We start from the raw sequence: 17,899 nt of genomic DNA, 5'->3' as shown, positions 1-17,899 counted from the left end.
GAATGTTTGGACCTTTTAGATAGTGGTTTCTTTTATACTACAAGCATAATACCAGCTATTAAATGAAGACCATATAATAGCTTTACTTTCAACAGTACGTGTAAACATGTGGTAGAGCACATCTGATTGATTATGTCAGTGGTTGTTTGTTATTTATGGCCTAATTGTTCAAGGGACATAACCGGTTGCATAAACTAGAATTTTTTCTTATACAAGCCTTCTGTGCTTAGGTTGATTTGACTGTTCTACACAATAGAAACTGGTTTAAAATCTAGCACAGAAAAATAACTGTATCAATATGTTGAGAAGAGAAAGTCTGTTACATTGCACACTGCAAATTCAAAAGTACTCCTTTGATTTTTATGTGGAAATGATTGCTTTTAATCTGAGACAAACGAACAAACAAACCAATCAACCCACTCTGAAAAGTTACACATTTTTGGTAGAGTTGAGAGCATTGCTAACAGAGGCAGTGATGAGCTGTTCAGATGAGTTCTTCAGATCATGTGGGAAGGATCACACAGAAATGGGACTGCTGCAAGGCAGAAGTGTCCCTGAATGGTGGGGTTTTTTCTGAATGGAGTATAATACCTCTCCTGGGCATTATGATTTCTGCATACTGGAATGTGACAGACAAAACCTTATTCTGAAGAAGAAAATGCATTGCCATTAGGCTGCTGTAGTGTTTTTTTTAAAAACAAGGTGTACGTCTAATGATAAGACTGAAGGTGCTGTTACAGCTGTTCTTTTTATCTGTGTGTGAAAATTCCAGATTTACTGAGAAGCACATGAAGGATTTTATTTCATCCTGAGATTTCAGAGCATAAGACAAACTAATTCTGAGTTCTGAGGGAAAAGTCATATTTGGAGCAGTTCAAAGATGTTATCTGGTGCTGGCAAGTAAGAAACCATGATCCAAAACGTTTAAGGCCTCATTAAACTCTGTCAGTCAGCCAGTCTGAGCTGTTTACCAATCTATATGAGAAATTTAAGTATCTCAACAATTACTGAATTACTGTTTACAAGAAGCTGGGAACTTTTAGATAAATAATGTTATAAAAGACTAATTTTTGAGAACAATATTTAAGCTATTTAAAGGTCATTTTCTGCTCTGGACAGGCCTGCAGTGGCTGCTGTGGGTAGTGCTCCCAGCAGAAGGAACTGGGGGGGAAGATGGAATGGATGGGCATGTGCCAAGTACTTCGGCCCTTCTCCCTGGGGTGGCAAGGAGGGTAGCAGAGCTGGTGTGAGCAAAGGGGCCCAGAATCAGCATGGCTCCTTTCCTTCCTCCCATAGCTCTTTGGAAAACCACTTGGGCCTTCTGAGAGGACAGACATCATCCTCACAACCATGATGACAATAGATTGCCTGTCTGCCTACACTGAGCAGCTGGCCATGACCATGCTGGAGGTGATCCAGGAAGAGCCGAACTAGTGGCTGGCAGCTGTAAGTGGCCTGTGGCTGGGTTGCCTTGCCCTGCAACCCTGCTGGGTCCCTCCCAGCCTCCCTTCCAAGTCCAGGTGTCTTTTGCACCTGGAGCCACCTTAAGACAGCAGAGAGGGATGGGAAAGGCAGCTGAGGGCATGGCTACATTCCGTGCTCCTCTCACCCATGCCCCCTGCATGGGCCAGAGATGGTGAGGTGGATCTTCCACTTTAAGAGACCAGGGACATACAAGCCCAGCACACCCTTGACACGCTGCTTGTCCTGCTGGCCAACAAGGGTCCTGGGGAGGTCATAATGCTGCTACTGGAGATCACACTACGAGGACACAGGTACTGGCCACAAAACCCCGAAGGCTTTTTCCCTGTGGGGAGAGGGAGCCTGAGACTGTCTGGCTACCATACTGCAGGAATGCTGCAGGATGCCCCTGAGCAGTGGGGCCTTCCATCCCACCACACTTTCCAGCTTTCCAGCTTGGGGGTTATCCAGCCCCGCAGCAGCCAAAGCTGGCCGAGCCATCTCAGAGCCAGCACGCTGCTCCCAGCCCCTGCTTGGGAAGGACCCCAGGGACCCCAAATCCTGCAGGGCTGGGCCAGGCCGTGCTGCTGTGGCCGAGGCAGCCCTGCAGACAGAGCACTCTGCCTTGCAGGAACACCCTCAGTCTGTGGGAAGTGATGTTCTACCTGCCCCAAACTCTGGAGAAGGTTTTGAAGGAGCTGCACATCCAACTCCAGGACTGGCAGAACAGACTCTTCCACACTGAGCAGGAGGACACCTGTCTTGACACCTTCTGGCTGTGAGTTGTCAGGAAAAGCCCCAGTGACCTTACCCTCAGCTGCAGTGGGAACCAGGAGCTATGTGGTGCAGGAGCCCCGATGGCTCTGCCGGGTGCTCACTGCTGGGTTCTTTCAGGTGCTGCCTCCAACACTGTGCAAGACGACGAATTTGCTCTATTGTGCAAAGTCTTGAGGTTTCTGAGGTGTTCAAGCATTAATCTGCTCTCTGCGGTGCTCAGGGGCCTCCTGATGCTGTCAGAGAGAGCTGAGGTGGTGAGCAGGGTGGTGTAAGGGAGAGCCATGTCAGTCCTTGGGGCTCTGGGCCATGGGCAGAGCCATGGGCCATGGGCCTGGGCCATGGCCTGGTGTCATGGTTGAGGAACCCCAAAATCCAGTTCCCTAGTCCAAACCCCCTCCCTCATCTCAGCCCAATGTGAGACGGTTTTTCAGACACCACACGAGACTCAAAATATGGGGGAAGGGAATATATATTACAATGACTGTACAAATAAATACTAAAATACATTATATACAATCTTAGCTATCTCTACCATGACAAAAAAGTATTTACAATGGATCAAATCTCTTCTACCCTCCAAATAAAAGTCCAGGAGGGAAGGAGGAAAAGATCCTTTTCCACTCTCAGAGCAGCAATGTGTCTAAGGCAGCAGGTTCTCTGTCTCTCTCTTCCTTGCAGCAGCTGTAGCTGGATCTCTGCCAGTACACATGAGGGGGTATCCAAGCCCCTCGGCCCATCGTCTTCAAGTGAGGGTCTTATCTTCCCTGGACTGTGTAGCAGGGACAAAACTCATGTCACCACGTCATACCACGAAGTGCAGGGGCATCTTCGTGATGGTCCCTTTCCTCAGGGGATTCACCCGAGTCAGAACATCTCAGGCAGCTTTCAGTTGAAGGTCTTTGCCTCAAGAGTTCTATCAGAGCTTCTGTGCTCTGATCTCAGGCTGCTAGCTTAGCTTGGCAGCAGCAGTGAGGGGGGGCCAAGGTCACCCCCTCTTTCTCCGTCCCAGTCCATCTTTCCAGGACGCTTTGAGCTTCTCAGCTCTTCTCTGCAGTGCATGCTGCACTTCACCCTTCCCTTCTAGGAGGTGAGGGGTCTCCAAGGAGTTTGGGAAGTTTTTGGTTTCAGTTCTTACCCAAACTTTCTCTCTGTAGAGCTTAACTCTGCTCTCTCTGCTGCTGGCTCTCTCTCGGCTCTCTCTCTCTCTCCTTCCAGGAGTTCTCTCTGTGTTGCTGCATGCCTGTCGTTGTTGCTTGGTCTTGTCTCTTCTGGCTTTCTGCCACCATTTCTTCGGTCAGTGCAGTTCTGCTGCCGCTTTTCAGTATCTCTTGCTGCGGCTCACAGTGGAGAAACATCCCCCAGTTCAGCTACAGACACTTAGCCTAGTCTTATACTGTTCCAAGTCCCTGTAGCCCCTGTAGTCCCCCAGGGGGCTCCTGCCCTCACTCCTTGTGGCTTTACAACATGGCCACTTCTTCTACAACTAACTACAACTACCATTCTCTTCCATTCCGCTTGCGATATGTTTATATTTCACAAAAGCAGGGGGTGGAGAGTTGTGGTGGGGGGAAACAGTTTTCCCCCTAAAGTTATAAAATGGTAAAACCCCAGGGGGTGGTGACCCTTGAGGTTTTACCCAATGAGTGCTTCTGCAAAATATAAACATATCACAAGCAGAACGGAAGAGAAGGTTAGTGGTAGTTGTTGTTGAAGAAGTAGCCATGTCGTAGAGCCACGAGGAGTCAGAGCAGGAGCCCCCCTGGGGGGCTCTGGCCCCAGCCCCTGGCTGGGGGCTACAGGGACTTGGAACAGTGTTAGACTGGGCTAAGTGTCTGTAACTAGAAAGCTGAAAGAAGTTTTCTCCACCGTGAGTGAGCAGCGGCAGAGACAGCAGTGAACAGAGGCTATGGCTGAAAGCCAACAGATAAGAACTGAACTGGAGAAGCAGCAGAAACAAACATGCAGCTGAGCAAGGAAGACACAGAGTTGTCTGAGAGAGCTGAGAGAGAGCTAGCAGCAGAGAGAGAATTAGGCTCTACAGAGAGAGAGAGGAAGTTGGGGTAAGAACTGAAATAAAACCCCATACCCCTCTGAGACCTCCGAGAAAGGAGGAGGATGATGGACTCTTACTTGAAAGAGTCTTAAAGTGCTACAGCACTGCAGAAAGGAGCTGAAAAGCTCCGAGAAGGAATGCGGAGGGGGTGACCTTGGCCCCCCCGCTGCTTGAGACAGAGCACAGAGCTCTGCAAAGGGGACTTGAATCCCCTGAAGATACAGACCCCCTTCGTGACAGACCGTCACGAAGACCCCCGTGCTTCGTGGTATGAACGTGGTGACGCGACCGTTGTCTGGGTGAACGCAGCCCACGGAAGATAAGACCCTTGCTTGAAGACGAGTGGCTGAGGGGCTTGGATACCCCCTCGTGTGTACTGGCAGAAATCCAGCTACAGCTGCTGCATGAGAAGAAGAGAACCTGCTGCCTTAGAGACATTGCTGCTCTGAGAGTGGAAAAGGATCTTTTCCTACTTCCTTCCTGGACTTTTATTTGGAGGGTAGAAGAGATTTGATCCATTGTAAATACTTATGTCATGGTAGAGATAGCTAAGATTGTATATAATGTATTGTAGTATTTATTTGTACAGTCATTGTAATATATATATTCCCTTTCCCCCATTTGAGTCTCATGTCGTGTCTGGAAAACTCATCTCACACTGGGTTGAGATGTGGGAGGGGGTTTGGACTAGGGAATCGGATTTTGGAGCTCTCAAACCATGACAGCTGGCCAGGGCTGGGAGTCAGGAGATGGGGTGACTGCTCAAAAACCTGCAGTGGCACAGCCTGGTGGCTGCCTGGGTAGCTGCCCAAGTACAGACCTTCTCACAGAATGGAAACTGCCTTCCATCCAGGCAAGAAAGTTGCAGGTCCTCCTGCCAGACTCATTAGAGCTTCTGTGGCATCACTGTACATCCCTCATGAAGGAGGCCCTGGCAGTGCCCCAAAAGGTGATAGAGCATTTGAAGAAGATGGAGACAGACCCATCACTGTGCACATGGTGGAGAAACTCCAGTGCCTCTTAGACTGGGTCAGGCTAATGTGGGAGCTGGAGCCCTGCAGATGGGCCCTGGGCATTGACCACTGCCCTGCAGCCCAGCCCTGCCAGCAGCACTCACAGCAGGTTCCGCTTCCCCGAGCTCCCTGGAATGGCTTCTGGACCTTGCAGCCCAGCACTGCCTCTTCTGGAATCTGACTCCGGAACATCTCCCCTCCCCACAGCCATGATCACGCCTCTCCTCACTGTGGGCAGAGAGCCACTCTTTCTGAAGCTCACCTTTCTGCCTTCCTACTAGAATCCAACTACGTGCGAGGTTCCCTCTGCCTCTTTGAGAGCTGCTGGGGACAGTGGTGGGGAGTGACAGTGAGAATGTGAAGAAGTATATGCAGAATGCCCTGGTCATACTCCTCTTTGGCTCCAGCAACCAGGCCCCCAGCGTGGCCAAGGCAGGGATTTCCAGGCTGAGCACTGACACAGAGGGGGGTGGGCTGACACTCTGTGGGGGTCTAAGGGCTGCTGGCAGCAGGTAGTGCTCCCCCAGAGCAGCCCATGGGAAGAGTCCTTGTGGAACCAGCACGAGAGGGGTGCATGAGCTGGCATGGCTATTCTCAACACCTGCCCTACGTGCTCCAGCAAGGCTCAGAGCAGACCACAATCACTGAGGCCTGAATGTGCATGTCCCCAGAGGCTTCTCAGCTATTCCTGCAGGTGTCAGAGGCCAGGTCTTGGAGCTTCTGTCCCCATCCCCCAGGGCTGTCCCCCAGAGACCCCTGCATGCTTTGTGAGGGCACGTCCAAGCTTGGGATCCCTCAGGGTGCGATCACCCTTAGGAACAAAGCCAAGAGGTCTCCTTCCCCAGGCTCTGGTGCCACCTCCCAGCTTCTGCTGTCCTGGAGATTGCTGGGGAAGCCCTCCTGTCTGCTGCAGAGCTCCTGAAGTGGGAAGAGCTCAAGCATGTGGGGCAGACACAGCAGACATGGAGGATCAGTGAGTGCGTGGTGAGGACAAGCCCCAGGGTCCAGGCTGGGCGAGGGCTGCCCCCTGTCCATGGGCTCTGCAGCTCTGCCCCGCCTGCCTGGAGCTGCACCCTTGTTCCTGTCCTAGAGAACAGAACCCCCAAGGACTCTTTCAGCCCCTCCGCCCTCCCTGCACCAAGTGGGATGGAGGGCTCTCTGCAGGAAGGACCGCTGGCAGGAAAGACTGCTCTGGCCAACCGGGGGACTTTGTGCCATGCCCATGGCCTCATGCTCTCTCTAGCTGGTGAAAGACAGGAGCAGGGCTGAACACTACATGTTACAGAGGCTGCAGTACCTGTAGGACCCTCAGGCCCCCATGCAAGAGGTGGCCGTCAGGTTCCTTGGTGACCCACAGCCCTGGGGTCATTCTTTGGGCAGCCTGGCCCCCATCATCCCCTAGCCCTGGCACCGCCCTGGGCAGGGTCTCAGCCTCCCCCTGTCTCCCCTGCCCACACAGGTGGGCTTCGTGGCTGCCTTGCCCTGTGCCACCCCCCAGGCTACTGGTGATCCCTGGGATCAGCCCTGCTGAGGTGTGAGGTCACAGCATCTCTGCAGTTACAGGGGCTCATCTTGGCTCTATTCCGTTTGGTGGCAGCCTTTCAGCCCTTGGAGGAGGATGTTGATGCTGCCTTCTCTTGCCTGCCAGCTCAGACCATCTTGATCCTGAGGTGTCCAAGGGAGCAGTGATGACTGGGATGCTCCCTTTGAGCGCTGTGTTCTGGTCCTGGTGACCTAAGGGCTGTGGTGTCTCAGACTTGCTCAACTGGGTTCCTAAAGGCGCTTAGGGGTTTTTTGTAGCCTGAGGCACTGGAGAAAGGTTTTCAGGAGGTTAAACAACAAGCTTTTACTGGCAAACTTCAGAAAAAAGGGTACTTGGCAAATTTTGAAGCAAACAAACAGTCAATCAAAATAAAGCATTTCACAAGGCATTGACTTAGCAAACTCTAACCCATCCAATTTGAAGCAATATTGCAGCAATTATGTTAAAGCCAGCAAAACCAATTATTAGGTAGGGGTTGATGTTCCTCACCCAAACCAACACCTGGGGGAAAATCTCCCTCACACAGCCTGGAGGAGTGACCCTGAGGGATGTCCCCCCTTGATGGAAGGATCTTCACACGCCTCAGGGAGGGCTGCCAAAAGTCCTTGCCCTGAGAGAGCAGGACTGGCCTTTTCCAGGAGGAAGTGGTGGACTGTCAGTTGGGCATTTTTAGACACAAAAAGAGCAGAACATGTGAGGGGAAAAGTGTGAGAAACATGAGGAGAAAAGGATGGGAAACATGATGGGAAAAGGGGTAGGAAATGTGAAGGGGAAAAGTGCAAGATATGTGAAGAGAAAAGTGCAAGAAAAGTGAGGGGGAAAGGATGAGAACCATGAGGGGAGAAAAGGGCAGGAAAAGTGAGGGGAGAATTGTGAGAAACGTTAGGGGAAAGTTTGAGAAATGTGAGTGGAGAAAAAGGAAACATGAGGTGGAAACAGTGGGAAACATGAAGGAAAAAGTGTGAGAAACCTGAGGACAAAAGTGGGAGGAACATGAGGGGAAAGGGGTGGGAAACGTGAGTGAAAAATGGGCAGGAAATGAGGGGAAAATTGGGAGAATCGTGGGGGGAAACAGTGGGAAACGTGAAGGGGAAAAGGAAAGGAAGACCCTGGAGGTTCCCACTACAGCCTGTACCCCAGAAACTCTGTAGTCCATGGGGGTGCCACCCTCAGCACCCCTGCATGCCATGATTTTTGGTGGAAACCTGTATTGGGTTTGCATGGCCAGGTTTTGGTAGCAGGGGGACTGTAGGGGTGGCTTCTCTGAGAAGCTGCTGGAAGATTCCCCCATGTCCTGCAGATCCAATGCCAGCCGGCTACAGGACAGACTTGCTGCTGACCAAGGCCAAGCCCATCAGAGATGGCAGTGACACCTCTGGGATAACATATTTAAGAAGAGAAAAAAGTTGTTGCACAGATGTAATTGTGGCCAGAGAAGAGCAGAGTGACAACATGTGAGAGGAACAACTCTGCAGACATTCAGGTCAGTGGAGAAGGAGAGACAGGAGGTGCTCCAGGCACTGGAGCTGAGGTTCCCCAGCAGCCTGTGGTGCAGCCCATGGTGAGGGAGCTGTGCCTCTGCAGCACATGGAGGTCAACAGGGGAACAGAGATCCACCTGCAGCCCGGGGAGGAGTCCATGCTGGAGCATGCTCAATGTGTGAAAGGGGGATGTGACCTTGTGGGAGACCCATGATAGAGCAGGGTCCTGGAAGGGAAGGTCTGTGGAGAGAGGAAGCCCACGCTGGAGCAGGTTTTCTGGTAGGACTTGTGGCTCTGTGGGGGACCTATGTTGGAGCAGCCTGTGCCTGAAGGAGTGACCCCATGGAAAGGGACCCACACTGGAGCAGTTTGTGGAGAACTGTTCATGGGAGGGACTCACATTAGAGAAGTTCAAGGAGGACAGTCTCCCGTGGGAGTCACGTTGTCTACCTCAATTCCAACAAGATTTTTGACACTGTCTCCCATAAGATCCTCATAGGTAAGCTCAGGAAATGTGTGCCAGATGAATGGATAGTGAGGTGGATCAAGAACTGGCTGCACAGCAGAGCTTAGAGTGTTGTGATCAGCTGAGTAGAATCCAGTCAGAGGCTTGTAGTCAGACCCAGCATTCCCCAGGGATCAATACTGGATTCGGTCTTATTCAACTTGTTTATCAATGACCTGGATGAAGGGATAGAATGGACCCTCAGCAAGTTTGTGACAGTATGAAACTGGGAGGAGAGGCTAATCCATCTGAAGGCTATGTTGCCATTCAGAGGGACCTAGGCAGGCTGGAGAGTTGGGTGGAAAGAAACCTAATGAGGTTCAACAAGGGCAAATGCAGGTCCTGCACCTGGGGAGGGATGACCCCAAGGACCAGCACGGGTTGGGGCACACCTACTACAGAGCAGCTCTGTGGAGAAGGACCTGGGGGTCCTGGTGGGTGACAAGTTGACCATGAGCTGGCAGTGCCCTGGAGGCCCGGAGGGACCATGGAATCCTGAGGTGAATCAGGAAGAGTGTGGCCAGCAGGTTAGGGAGGGGATCCTGCCCCTCTACTCAGCCCTAGTGAGGCCGCATCTAGAGTGTTGTGTCCAATTCTGGGCTCCACAGTTCAAGAAAGAGCAGGAGATACTGGAGAAGGTCCAGCAGAGGCCACAGAGATGATGAGGGGTGTGGATCATCTCTCTGATGAGCAGAGACTGCAGGAGCTGGGCCTGGTTTATTTGGAGAGGAAAAGACTAAGAGGGAATCTCATTAATGCATATAAATACCTTCAAACAATGTTCCAAGAGCATGGTGCCAGACTCTGTTCAGTGGTACCCAGCAACAGGATGAGGAGCAAAGGCCATAAACTAAACCACAAGAAGTTTCACCTCAACATGAGGCAGAACTTCTTTCCACTGAGGGTGGCAGAGCACTGGAACAGCTGCCCAGGGAATGTGTGGAGTCTCCCTCTCTGGAGACATTCCAAACCCTCCTGGACATGCTCCTGTGTCACCTGCTCCAGGTGATCCTGCACTGACAGGGGGGTTTAACTGGCTGATCTCAAGAGGACTCTTCCAACCCTAACAATTCTGTAATTATGTAAAGTAGTGGTTGCTTAGCTTCACAGAACATTGTTCTTCCCATGCTCCATGCTCCAACTTTAGTCATGGAGCAGGCTAACAGGTCTGATTTACCTGAAATACCTGTGAAATAACAAGCATCTCTACTCATAATGCGCTAAAACAGCGGAAAAGTCATGACGCCCTTCCTTTCTCAAGCAGTACCGGAGGGGACCACATATGATTTGTTTTTTCTTGGATTTGGGTCTCCTGGTGGGGTTGAGGATCAGCTCCTGCTCGTGGGACCTAAGGATCTAGTCAATTGAAGACTGTTTCATTCCTCGATCACCTGATGGGTAGGTACTCGTCCTTCACAGGGCCGAATAAATGACCTCCGAAGTCCCTATGTAGCTTCCACTTTGAGTGGACGGGGGCTATTCTGGGGCTGGGGAGAAGCGGCATCCGCCTCGGGCAGCGCCGCACGGGTGACGCCGGCTGCAGAACCGTGTAAGTGCTTAAATGTCTGTGTGTCTGTCTGTGTTTCTGTCCGGGACCGGGGCCAGGGGCGGGGGCGGTCCGGGGCCGCCGAAGGAGTGGCTGATCCCCGCCGGCCCCGCCGTTCACACAGCCCCTCGCTCTGCTCCCGGCGGCGGCTCCCGGCGGCGGCTCCCGGCTCCCGGTCGGACGCCCGCGGGACAGGTAGGCAGGGGCCGGACTCGACCCGACTTCTCCCATCCCGTCCCGTCCCATTCCGCAGGTGCGGCGCCCAGAAGCCGCGGTGCCGGGCGCGGGTGCGGTGGCCCCGGGGAGGGAGCGGAGGAGAGGCGGCATCTCTCCCGGAGCGGTGTTTGCCCTGGGCAGAAGCATCCTCGGGGTAGCGGTGGGGATGCGGGGCCGCCCAGCGGTGCCTCCGCCTTTGCGGAGAGTTTCCCTCCGCGTTCGTTCTGGCTGGTGACCGGGATGCGGGAGAGCTCCTGGCGCTCTCTCCAGCTCCCGCCGCTCCCTCGCCAGCGGGACGGAGCCGGGACGAGTCACTTCAGGCTCTCCATTCAGCTGATTTTTTCCGCTAAGAGTTTTTAAAGGTTATATCTTCATTTTCACGGAAAGCTTTTGGCAGTCTTGGGCAGAGGCTGGGACAGGCGCACACACTGGAATAGAGGGATATTTGTGTATATATGTAAATAAGCGTGACCTGCACGTGAAAATGCACATCTGTTTAATACTTCGACTTCGTTCCAGCATATGTCCTTCAGCAGAAGCTGCCTAGAGAAATGCTCAGTTGTGTGGTATCCCGACCAGATTTTCTTTTGGCGGCAGCAGTAGTACTGTAAATATTTCCTATTTTGTCTATCAGCCAAGAAATAGGTTCAGTCTAGAAATGTAGGCACAAATCAATTAAGGAAAATGTGCAGCTGCTTTTCCTCGAATGAGCTAGGAATGCAATGCTTTTTGGTAATCTTATTAATTACTTAAATGTTGCTGCCAGTTACTGAGTAACTGAAATGGAGTCTTAGAGACAAGTATTTCCCAGAGTCACGTACAACTCTGAAGTTTTTCCAAAGTACCAACTTTTCCCTGCAGAGTGAGTTTAAAACCTCATTTTGGAACATGCCATCAGTATGGAAGATGGCTTATTTTATCAGGTTTGTAACTGAGCTTTGGCAGCAGTAATTTGGAAAGCAGATTAACATGACTGTTTAGGAAAAATGTTTTCATCCAGCAACTTGGAAGAAAAAAAAAAAAAAAGAAAAAAGACAAGTGTGGAAAGTGGCATTTGTTTCCCAGCAGATAAGCTACAGACCCAGGCTGAAAAGCTTAGATGCTTTGATTGAACAGCATGTCTGATGCAAGACTGAAACTGAAAGCTGGCTTCAGTTTCCTTGTCAACATCCCTAAATGGCATTTGTGTCCAATAGCACAATGCTGGGAGTAAGCATAGGTAATTAGGTATGTGTGTTCTTCTTGAAGCAGAGGGGAGTGTGCTACTGTCAGAGCTGGAGATAGAATTTAGGAAAATAACAACCTTGGTGGCCAAATTATCTGTATTGGTTGCTAGTCACTAGCCCTGCAAATGAAATGGTATTGGGATTTCTATTTTTGTTTTCCATCTCAAGTTGGAAAGGTCAGCTGGGCAGGTGTGGTCTAGATTTTTAATAAACTGGACAAACAGTGTTATTCAGGCCCAAGTTTCTACTTGTTTGCTCACATAATTCATGCACCTGCACAGCATCAAGACATAGAACCTTATCTAATAAAATTTATCTAATTTTTCTTGCCCAGCCAACCGAATGCCATAAATTTAAATGTGTATTGCTCCCACAAGGGGTGGATCAGCTGCATGGTGTTAGTACTGACTGTTAATATGCTGTGGAGATGCTGTGGCTTTGTGTTTGGCTTTTTAAGATTGTGTAGTGGTAAGTCTGGAAGTGTTGCAAGTCTCTGCTGGAATTATGAGCAGTTCACAGGACTGGCAATGAATTTTCTGTCTCGCTCACTGACTACAATCCATACCTTGCAGAAAAATTCTCAACTGCTCAGTGAGCTGTGTGAGCTAAGCTGGTTGTGCCTGTTTAATTTCCCTTGAAATCACTTACCAGAGTTCCCTTTTCTGGTGTGTCAGGTGGTGAAATGTTTCAGAGATGGCACAAGGCTGTGCACACCAAGTTTGACTCCCCACAGATAGATCTGGTAGACAAAAACTGTGCCACATTTGCCTCAGTGCATGATGCTTTAGCCCTTTGTATACCACAGATTTCACCATTGCAGCATGTACCTAAAACGTGGGTACCTAATGCCAGCACTTTGAATATGACTGGTGTTGTGGCAATGGGCACCCTGAGGGCTTGTCCAGGTGTTATAGTGTTAAATGAGCTGTTCCTTACCTTTAGGTGAACAGGAGAGTTTGACCAGGTTGACAGTCCTTTGGTGACTCTCTTTTCTACAATCTGATGCATTCAGCTTTAGGGACACCACCCCACCCCACCCCCAGGGAAGCAAATGCAGTTTAACAAAAGCAATTAACTCATCTATGCAAAGAATACTTAAGTTTGATTAACATCTAGCAAGAATTTGGAGTGTGCTTTTGACTGCAGCTGGTAAGGATCCCTTGAATTTATATTCAGATCACTTGGCAGGAGTTTTGCATGGTCTCTCTACATAGCTCTTGCCTAGGCATTTTCACTTATTTTGGGAAGCAAGTGGCTTTTGACGAAGGTAAAAATGAAACAGATTCTTTGCAAATATGCTACAGCTTTAGTCAAACCAAAGATATGTTGATTAAAAAAAGCAAAATTGAGTAGATAGTACTGCCACATGGATGAGATCCCATATATTCTTGTCTGGCTTTTTTTAATGGAACACAGTGTAGAACAGTAAAAATCCACTATTAGCGCTTCTTTAGATATGAAGTGGAATTGTGTAGTGAAATAACAAAGTTCTTACATCCTTACTCTTCATAAGCTGTGTCTTCCTTGATAAATGATACCAGTGGAATCAAATTTCGCTATGTTATTGACTGACTGTCAGTAGTGTGATCCTGATTTTTAATATTAAGAGATCAATTTGTCAGTAGTTTGTATTTGTGTTCCCCTTCATATGCTCAAATCAGCATATCATGAACGTCGATATAACTGCATTATTTTTTCATCTGTGAGAAGAATCTGTCTCTCGATATTCCAAATGTTTTTCTCCTATGGAAAGAGTATGTGTCATCTAAAGCCATTTGTCAGAAAAATAGGAATAGTATTCTGGGGAGGGATTTGCTTTACTAGAATAGCTTTATTGATTGTGTCAGGATTCTTGTTAATTAACGCATTCAAACTGTCTGGTCTTAAATTGATGTTTTGCTTTTGTAAGGATTTGTGATTCATGCCATTGGATGTAGACATTAGGCTTATATTAAAATGTAGACAGCCATCTCTTCTTGTTTTGTATCTGATTGTCAGAGAAATTAGCCCATAGTCAGCAATGAGAGACTAATTCTGAGCTCTTTTGATGTGCAAGACAATGCAAAAATACAGAGTGGGAAGCAGAAAACATACCTTTAACTTTGACATTGACTTTCTGTGACCTCAGGAAAGGAATTTAATCTTTTTTCTGTTGCTGTAAAAGAATACTCTTCTAAGCCTAACAAATTATTTTTGTTGAACACGCAGAGGTGCAAGTGTGTGCAAATTTCTTCATTCAAAGAAACTTGAATATGAAGACTTTATATTAATGTGTCATTTTAGAAATAGAAACACTAGCATGAACAGCTGCAGGTTGTATGGCTCCAGTGTCCCCCACTCTCATCACAGGATGTGTACAACAGCACAAAAAGAATGGCAAAAATGGTATTGCCTTTTATAGTCTAAACTCTAAGACAATGTTTAAATGGATTAATGACAGCTTTTTTTCAGATGAGAGTCTTCAAACAAGGGGAATGTAGAACTACTACTCTGTAACACCATTATATTACCAATGAGGGCTGGAACCATGGCCTTACCAAAAAGGGGTCAACATCTTATTAAGTACTGGAAATGTTGGGGATATGAAGAGATCATGAAAGGCAAGGGGAGTCTCAGAGAAGTCATGACCTTAGGATGATGTAAAAGGTGAATTTGTCCGGCTGGGCAAGAGAAGACCAGCAGAGGTTTGTAGTGTTGGTAAAATTGACCAGGCAGGGGACTAGGGGGCCCTGACCCAGCCTGGTGGTGTTTCTGATGGGCAGTGCTTGTCTGGATGGGTCTGCTCAAAACAGTGTAGGGAAGAAGGAGGGCTGGTCAAGGCTGCGTAAGAAAGAAAAATGATCCAGAGAGGGATACTATGTGTTTAGGGCAACTGGTGGGTGTTGCAGGGTGGAATATCAAACCAGAGTTCAGAAGTTGTTATGTACTTCGGTGGACTGCAAACGAAAGAAAAATTAACTAGACAAAAAATTATATGCAAGATGATAAGTTGTCATTCCATGCATACCCCCATTTCTTTTGGAAAGAAACCATTGTTTTCCAAAGTTTTCTGTGCATCACAAGCATTAGGCCGTGAGTTCTTGTCACATTGTGCCTATCTCCTTCAGGGGTAGACCCTGCAAGCCATTTTCAGAGTGAGTAGGGCTGTATTTCAGGAGTATTTCTACAAGACAAAGATTTGCAGCACAGAATGATTCAAGATCCAGTAAGGGCAGGAGGATGTTGTTCTTAACATAGTTTGGTCTCAGCCCTGTGAGAATATTTTCCATTAATGAAAACAGAGACATCCGTGCAGGGTTTCAATTAGTTCAGCATGTTTACAGCATCTTTTGAAGTTTCTCCTGCACAGAAATCCTGTCTTATCTATTTTTCAGGGGTTTTTTGGAGGTGGGGGAGAGGGCACTTGGTAAATTTAAAGAATTTACAGAGTAAGTAGTACAATAACATTGTCACCTGGTAAGTTACTCATCTTTGTCTCATGGAAATGCTTTGATTTTACCCTGCAGATGTTTTTCTGAATTACAGGAGAAAAAATATTCAAAGTGGAGATAACTCTGACTTGGGATTTTTCCCATCCCCCGCTGTTATTTGGAGCACAATCCTCTGTTATCAAAGGGCTTAGGAAAAGTCATGATGAGATCCTCATCATGAGGATCAGTTTTCTGTGGATCTGGCAGTGCTGCCTGTGCTCTGCAGTCCTGCTGCAGCTCTGCAGCAGTGCCATCCTAGGCTGTGGGAGCTGCTGGGGAGCTCCCCAGTTCTGGCTCCATCCATGGGGAACTAGCATGTGCTGGAAGAAGCTGTGTATCCCAGTCTCATTCTGACCATCATATTTCATATCTAAAGGTCAAGGCTACAGGCTGCATCTTGCTTGGATTGCAGGGGCAGGCAGGAACAGCGAGGTTGCCAGCTGGGGAGGAGCTTGCAGCTGTGATGCTGTGCTTGTCTTCTCCTAAACTAGGTTTTAGGGCATCCTTCTGACCTCACATACAGCAAAGCTGAACTAAGTAAAACTTATTCCTGTGTTTTCTCCCTTGGCTCCACTCAGACCTTTTGCATTAACCACATTAAGTTTGGTGTTGATTCAGACATAGTGATTTAGATGATGGCTACTTTATGCTACTTGCCCCTTTCTCCATAGAGAAGCTTCATAATCAGTTGATTTAGATGAGAGGTTTTGAATCCTGACTTTTAAAGTTTCGGTGTTGCTGCTAGACTGATGAACTAAAGAGCAGTGAAAGAGTTTCAATTGCAGGGCTCTGCCAAAAGGAGCCCCCAAAGTGAATGTTTTGTGTGAAAGCATGCCTTGCAGTTTGAGCCTGGAGTGACAATGATTGTAACACAATGCTGTTCATGTGACAGTGACACAAAGAGGCCATTATGCACGGCTGACTGGCATCAGATCCTCCAAAAGCCAATAGTCAGACCAAGACTGATCGTCCTGAGAATGTGAATACACTGGAAGCACTTGCATGTTAAAAAAGAAGAAAAATACGTGTGTGTGCGCACCAAGGTCTGCTTAAGTTATAAGTACAAAATGACATAATTGATTTGTTTATGCTTTTTTGGAAGTTGCTGTCAGAAATCAGCAAAAAACATGTAACAAAGCGCGGAGAGCAGACATAGTGGGAATAAGACGGAGTATGCCAACAGGCCAAGTAGATATTCCACTTCCTTTGCTCCATGCTACAGGGTTGCTTGCTACAGTGTGCTTTTGAACATGTGTAACTGAGTTTTAGTTTCCTCTAAAGTGTTTACAAAATTTTTGGACCACACTGGTCTGTCAATACACACAGACATGTCATGATCATAAAAAATGCCTGTGTGTGTTTGTGGGAAGCATTTGTTTGCAGATTTATAAACCCTCTTCAAAGGGTTCAAGAGCACTTGATACATGAAGAAATGTCCCTGACAACTTGTAAGCTGCAGCAGTCTTGGTCCCAAAGGCAGCATACTTTGTCAGCCGTTGCAAATCTACTGAGTAAACAGGGTACAGCAGGTGGGGTGGAAAACTCTTCAATTAGAAAGGTATTTGTTTAAAAACAACTGTTTTGCCTTTGCAACCTTGAGGGCTGGATTGACTTCTCCATTACATAGGTGGTGGCACCTGATGATAATCAGAGTTGCTGGTGATCCCACTCAGCGAAGGGTTTGGCCTCATTCCTTAGTACTGCTGTATGTCACACTCTTTTTTCTTTTTTACTGCTCTTCTAGGTTAAGAAAATTTCAAAATTTGCACAGGCTGCCTGACTCTTTTGCTCTGTTGCCACTGAAACCAGAGCCTGACTCTTTATTATCCTCATTTTGCTTATGAAAACCCTGCTTAACTCTCATGTCACCTTCCCTCCGACTTCCTTCTGCTCAGATGCTGACAATGCAAAAGCAGAATAATCTTTTGGGCACTTTTTTCAACTGCAGCTGCAGACTGTGTGAGAGCTGTATGTGGGCCCCTCTGGATCTGGGGGAGACCCCTCGGAACAGAGCCCTGGACAAGGTATCTACCAGTGGCACCGCTGGATTGTCCCTTGAACTCGTGGCTCCGCTTCCTCCATAATGGAGCTTTCCTGCCCTTTTAATCCACGCCACATGTGGGTGACCCGAGCAAACCCTGTGGGAAGACAGAAGCCCTGTTGTGTGTTTGTAGAGCAGTTGCTCGGAAGCTGATGTACAGCTGTGGCCGGACTTGTTTGGAAGTGAAGAGTAATTTGATCTTTTAATCTTTTTTATTTTTTCTTCTCCCTACCCCTCCACCCCCCATCTCCAGTCTGATATTGTAAATAACAACTGTTTCTGGAGGGTACCGGCCAGTGAGACTGAAATGCATATTTTAGATTGAAGTAGATTTCATGAAGATTTTATCAGCCTGCAAAGAATGTCCTTTTTTTTAAAAAAGTAAATTAATATTAGGTTTTATTTCTTTTAAAATAGCAGACAAAATTGAACAAGGGCTGAAAGTCCAGTTTTCTTACTCGCCTTGAGCAAATCAGGAGTAACTCAAGTGAGATCAGTGGACTTTCAGAGTAGCTGAAATGAGGTGCTTGATCCTGGGTCCCTTGTGCATCACTTGGTTCATGAATT

General features: G+C 48.2%; 1 protein-coding gene across 3 annotated transcripts in view; it reads left to right on the top strand.

Annotated features, from left to right (window-relative positions):
* Window positions 1-10,290: 10,290 nt before the first annotated feature.
* MEGF10 (multiple EGF like domains 10) overlaps window positions 10,291-17,899 on the top strand; it is an 84,326-nt gene continuing 76,717 nt past the window's right edge. For 2 of the 3 annotated variants that reach the window (XM_064642588.1, XM_064642587.1), the window contains exon 1: window positions 10,477-10,574. The gene's annotated coding sequence lies outside the window, so the exon portion shown is untranslated. Of the gene's footprint in view, window positions 10,383-10,476; window positions 10,575-17,899 lie in introns of those variants that run through there. The other variant, XM_064642589.1, reaches the window with a different exon arrangement.

Source organism: Pseudopipra pipra, chromosome Z (genome assembly GCF_036250125.1).
Source record: "Pseudopipra pipra isolate bDixPip1 chromosome Z, bDixPip1.hap1, whole genome shotgun sequence".
Classification (NCBI taxonomy): Eukaryota; Metazoa; Chordata; class Aves; order Passeriformes; family Pipridae; genus Pseudopipra; species Pseudopipra pipra.
The sequence above is the reverse complement of the archived record's forward strand: the minus strand, read 5'-3'. Positions and strand labels throughout refer to the sequence as shown.